The 6,370-nt window shown below is 34.7% G+C and overlaps 1 protein-coding gene across 1 annotated transcript in view; it reads right to left on the reverse strand.

Moving 5' to 3' along the window:
• The window catches only part of LOC143251922 (interferon regulatory factor 2-binding protein 2-like), a 31,636-nt gene extending 25,944 nt beyond the window's left edge, over positions 1 to 5,692 (reverse strand). Inside the window, exon 1 of the mRNA XM_076503300.1 lies at positions 5,639 to 5,692. The gene's annotated coding sequence lies outside the window, so the exon portion shown is untranslated. The remainder of the gene's footprint in view (positions 1 to 5,638) is intronic.
• Positions 5,693 to 6,370: the final 678 nt, after the last annotated feature.

Consider the following 6,370-nt stretch of genomic DNA (forward strand, 5'->3'; position numbering starts at 1 on the left):
ATGTTATGTTTTATGTATTGGCCGGATTATTTACGGTAGGTGTCTGTGATTTGTGGCGATAAATTTCAACAATAAACGAACAACAAACAATCCACTTTTTAAAAAATAACATATTAAAACAAGTCAACTGTATATATTCGTTACTTTGTTGGTTATCACACTTGTATCCAGAACTTTAACTAACTGTCTCTGTTACGTCAAATTCCACACAGATTGATTTAGTTACCTTATGATACAATTTGATAAAGCGAATTAATTTTTTTTTGCTCTGTCATTACAATACAGTCTGTAATTTCACTTTAAAAATTGCCATTACACATTCTCTATGGCTACAACTCACAATCACGCGAACTTAATTTATCTCCACGTCGCATTACATTTTCGACACGTATTTATACACCAATAGAGGTCTAGAACGTTCAACGCACTACTACATATTACGTTGTGATATTATTCAATTAAAACAACGAGAAAATTAAAAAATCTCTAGAAACATGACGCAATAACATAACAATTATCTATCTAGAACTATTGAACTACCCAACTTATGATTCGTAAATAGTTACGTAAACAAACTTGCAATAAACTATCGATTCTAAATTTAACACTCGCGCTGTATAAGCTATCTAAATCATAACTCTCGTATTAAGTTGAGCTGAAACAATTGAGTATATCTAACACGTTGTGTTTTATACAACTTCATTTAGATCAGATAATATGTATATTCTGACAACTTTTTGTCCTAGAAAACACATTAAATGTTTTATTAGTATAAGATTCTTACCTTTATTGTAATTCATTTGGCTATTATAGATATACGTGTTTTATGGAAAATGTTTGTATTCATATAACAAAAGTCCATTTTACATCAAAAATGCATGTAAAAAATACCAACCACATTTTCCTCATTGAAATGCCACTCTACAATATCAGTTAGTTTAATTTTAACATTTCATAAAAGACATCACTGTAGACTTCACTATATGGAAAGAGTCCATTTGAGTGACTATAAAAATATGGCAGTTAAAATTAACAAAGGCGTCACTAGACTGATAAGATGCTCAAATTTTAACTTGTTTAATTTTTTCCTGTATTGAATGAGAAGTCTTTTTTATTATTATTCTAGTAGTTTGAGTAACCTGAAAAATTAAAATAAATTAATAACCCCGTCGATTGTAAGTTGTTCTAATAAGTTTATTTTACGAGATTTCTTGGAGATATAATGCTGTCATCTGAACACTAAAACTATAATTTAGATTTTCCATAACTCTATACAAATTGAGATTAGAATAAAAACATACACAATAGGAAACATAGCGCACATGTCGAAGTCGAGTAATCCAAGTTCGAGTTGTTTGAAAGAACTAAATTACCTTTAAATTTCTCGAAAAGTTAATCGATGTCTATCTACGTTAGCTGTCTTTAATTTAGCAGTAATAAACTAGAGATAAGGCAGTTCTTTTGCCAATAAATAGTGAGATTGACCGTACATTATAACGTCCCCACAGCTGAAAGCGTAGGTATGTTCAGCTACAGGGATTCGAAGCAGCGACCCGTAGATTGCGAGTCGAATTCCCTGACCACTAGACCATGATGGGCCCGACTAGATTACGAATGACCTTTTGTCGGTTGGCTTTTTATTAAACTCATGTTACATGTTGGGTATAAAGAGAAAATGTTCCACTGATTCTTTCTATTTGGTAGGTAAGGTTAAGACGACTTCATTAAGGGTTCAGACAAGTAGGGATATACATAGAAGAGCTATGAAAACAGTCTACTTTCAAATTGGATATTCTTTTTATACACGTGAACACGGCGAAAACTGTAAACAAACAACTGCAGTGGACCACGTTAATGAAGCCACAGTTGGTAATGAAGATTCTGGTGTCATTGTTTACTAACCCCATTTGATTGTTAAAGCAAAGTAAACGAGTACGAAAACTTCTTTCTGAGCAATACGTGATGATGTGAGTTCATTTTTATTTTCTTCTTTTTTTCTATACTTATGAATAGATTCTGTATTAATACATTACAAAACAGTTGCAAATATTATACATCAGTTAATGATTATCTGGAAAGATGCTATCAAACATTAACTTGCCTTAAGGCCCGGCATGGCCAGGTGGTTAAAGCACTCGACTCGTAATCTGAGGATCGCGGGTTCGAATCCACGTCACGCCAAATATGCTCGACCTTTCAGCTGTGGTGGCGTTATAATGTGTTTGTTTGTTTGTTTCGGAATTTTGCGCAAAGCTACATGAAGGCTATCTGCGTTAGTCTTCCCTAATTTAGCAGTGTAAGACTAGAGGGAAGGCAATTAGTCATCACCTCCATCTCTTGGGTTATTTTTTTACGAAAGAATACTGGGATTGATCGTTACATTATAACGCCCCCACGGCTGAAAGGGCGAGCATGTTTGGTGTGAGGGGGATTCGAACCCGTGACCCTCAGATTACGAGTCGAGAGCCTTGAGCATCTAGCCATACAGGGCTGCGTTATAATGTGACGGTCAATCCCACTATTCGTTAGTAAGAGAATAGCCCAAGCTATGGCGATGGGTGGTGAAGACTAGCTGCCTTCCCTCTAGTCTTACACTGCTCAATTAGGGAATGGTAACACAGATAACGTTGTGTAGCTTTGCATAAAATTCGGAACAAACCAAACTAATTCGTCTTTTTACTATACAAAATTTTCCACGAGGATTTGACTGAAATTTCAACTTTAATGAATTTGCTTGGAAAGCAAATATTAATATTCAGTAACATAAATAAAATATATATTTATAAAGTGGCCAATTTTATTAATTTAAACTGGTAATAATGCATAGCAATCGGATTTTTTTTTCACGCATTTCTCTCGCTATTTGTATACTTATGTACACATGTATAAAGTTAAGCATTACCAATTATTGTAAATTTTTGCGATTTTTTGTTGAATATACGCTTTATAGTTGTAAATACGATTGGGAAGAATTAATTTTAGCTGAAGATAAACAAAGAATGTTCTATGTAGTTGATATAACTGGTATTCTAATCAAAACTAATTAACAAATTTGGATAATCTGATACTAATCAGTAATTGGTTAATCCATATGCAAATTAGTTCGGAAGCACATCTATACTTATCTTTATTTTACTGGTTTGCCCTATAGTTAGCCCGATTACAAACATTTGATCGAGAAGAGTATTTTTGCACGTGTGATATCATGGAGAGTTCTACCAATAATTTCATAACGTTAATTAAGCTTGTAGTGTAATGGTAACTAGAGTAAGGCAAATGTTTGTTTGCATTTGTTGGGTGTTTGTGTGGTATCATTAGGCCCCTACAGCTCTAAATATTAGATTCTAAGATGCAAGACCAACCTAGTTTCTTGCCTACAGCAGTTTACTAACAAATATTAGTAGGTAATTAACTGATATTATTATTAATTTTAAGACACTTAATCAAAAGTAAAAGTAGAAGAAATTTTCCCCCTGTTCACAAGCGTTTTTATGTCGTTTATTATAATGTTGAATTTTGAAGCCGGCGAGTCGATTTTGAAACCATGCAATACCACATAATATTCATTGCACTTTAAAATCTGGGTGAGTTATAAGTGTGACAGTTAATCCCTTAAAGTGGTAAGGCCAACCATGAGCAGGACCTTGGCCATTTATAGCTCCTCGATCTTCGTTGCTTTAGAGTTCAAGTAGTGTACGATGGTCTATTCTTTCTTGTTGTTCGAATATATCTACTGTAGGGGGTTACAAAGAGCGAAACGTCAGAACAGGGATGGAATCCACCCTTGAGAAGTCCTTTTCCATCGACAATTTGAATGGACTTTGCAATTCTTTCTGCAACATTTGATTTCATATCAATGCCTTCCCCTTTTATCTTTCTAACAATATTAATATTGCCGATCGTGAGAACAAGCATGGTATTCTTCAGTACATTTTCTAATACGCATACAACCACAGATACACAAGCTGTTGGAGCGGTAGCTATTTCTTGAACACATCTATAACGATCCTAATTAACGTAAATCAAATATAACCATGGATGCATATTGACCCAACATTAAGTAGTTCATTTTGGGAATTAAAGAACTTAAAGTGTTGGTAGTTTAAATTAATTCTCAATAACTGAACAATAATTTGGCGTTTTTGCAAATAAGTAAGCTAGATTAATGACAAAACCCTTTTATTTCTCCGGTGTTTTCCCTCTTACCTCGGATTCTAGATATTGATTTCACAGTAGACTCTCAGTTAAAAAGTCATCTATTTTCAGGACTTTTCCAAATTTTCTCAAAAGACCTTTTAATATTCTTTGATAGTGCAAGAAGTATTTTGGCATCAAGTAATTCTAGTTCTTTCTTGTAATTCTTGTGTATCCCCTACTAGCAAAGCGATAACACTAAACTGTAACAACAACGAAATTTAAACCATGTGTCAGGTTTGACGCGTGCTGGAAGTCAGTCGTTTCAAAATACGTTATTTTTTGGTCCACTCTGGCTATAGTAAAAAAAAAAAATTTTCATCCTCAAAAAATGTGCTTCAGCTCGATTTATTGGACTGGAACTTGTCTTTTACATTTGTAATATTGTCGAAACTAGTTTGAAAATAAACAGTTATATTATTTCTAAGTGGATAATGAACTAAAGAGTCCCAGACTTGAAACACTGAAATAATTATAGTTTCCTATAAGGTAACAGCTAAGTTCCATCATCTACAGTCTTGTAACTGATGAAAATGTGCTCATACAAGTTCTTTTCATGGTTTTCATTTCAGACACTTTCTTTTCATTTCTTTCTTTCTGAAGTAAAAATAGAAGAAACCTCTTGGTGGTAACACCAACCATGAGCAGGTTCTTGATCGTCTATAACCCCTTCCATCTTCAATGCTGTGAAGTTCAAGTGGTGGCTGATGAAAACATCCTCTTGATGATTCATTGATACTTTGTATTTTATACACTACAACAGCATTTTTCAATTTTTTCAGGTTTGTCTATCACGTTTTGTTTAAGCCTACCTTTCTTAAGTAGAAATTCAGATCTAAACAAACAAACAAAATAATAAAAAAGCAAATATATATATTATTGACACTTACTTGTTAATGGAAAGAATGCGATTGTTCTTCTGGCACAGTTGAGGAATATCTGGCACATGTTTTGTCAATTTGAAAGAAAAAAAAACATTAACAAGTCTATTCAGGCGGAGGAGGAGTCTCGAAATGAGGAAAGTAGTGTGTATATGGAAAGCTCAAGTTATGTTTATTAGAAATTTTATCATTTTGTTACAAAATTTTTTTTACCGCTTTCATGAGCGACACCTACTACAGTCTGCGAATCACTAGAATAACGTTTTTCATATTTAATTCTTTTTTTAATAATTCAGTTTCTTTATATCTTTCCACGTTCATTGTTAATTCGAACCAACTGTGGGAAATGGCTATTTTAAATTAGATATAATCATGTTGATTGTGGTTGTGTAAAATAATTACTGATAACAAGTTTTTGTGTTACTTGGTGGCAAACAATGAAAAAAAAAAGAGGTCAAGTTGGCGCAGGGTCGTGCGCAGGAATTTAACATGTATTATATATATATAAACTATGCCAATACGCACATACGTCATATGCATAAAATAAGCAGGATTTCACTCACCAAAATGACCGAGTCCGTATGCATACAGTTACTCCAGCGAGACATGTATTCCTTGCACCCTTTGTGCGCGTTCTTGAGTTTATAGTATTCAGGAATACGCTATCTTGTTTCTACTAATCTATTTTTTGGTCAGGAAACAAAAGTTAAGCTCAGAATAGATCAAAATACTGTGTCAAGGTCAGACCAATGGGAAGATTGAAAGTTAAAGTTAGAACTTCTGAATCACATAGGCGCTGGTTGTCCTTGTGGTACAGTTCTGGATTTTGGAGCTGGCGAGCAGGTTTCAGTCCGTGCAGTACAATAGTACACTTTAAAATCTGGGTGAGTTACAAGTGTAGCAGTCAGTCTCTTAAAGTGGGTGGTGAATGGTAGAATGCTGCTAACTGGCTGTCTTCCCTCAGGACAGCGGCTTGGCATGGCCAGGTGGTTAAGGCACTCGACTTGTAATCCGAGGGTCGCGGGTTTGAATCCCCTCCACATCAAATATGCTTATCCTCTTAGCTCTGGAGGTGTTATAATGTGACGGTCATTGGTAAAAGAGTAGCCCAAGAGTTGGCGGTGAGTAGTGATGACTAGCTGCTTTCCCTTTAGCCTTACACTGCTAAACTGGGGACGGCTAGCGCAGATAGTCCTCGAGTAGCTTTGCGCAAAATTCAAAACAAAACAAACCCCCAGGTCAGTAGTTCAAAATTCTGACGGCGGCAGAAAACTGTAGTAGCTTTACCATAATTA

The sequence above is a fragment of the Tachypleus tridentatus genome, chromosome 1, assembly GCF_004210375.1.
Source record: "Tachypleus tridentatus isolate NWPU-2018 chromosome 1, ASM421037v1, whole genome shotgun sequence".
Taxonomy (NCBI): domain Eukaryota; kingdom Metazoa; phylum Arthropoda; class Merostomata; order Xiphosura; family Limulidae; genus Tachypleus; species Tachypleus tridentatus.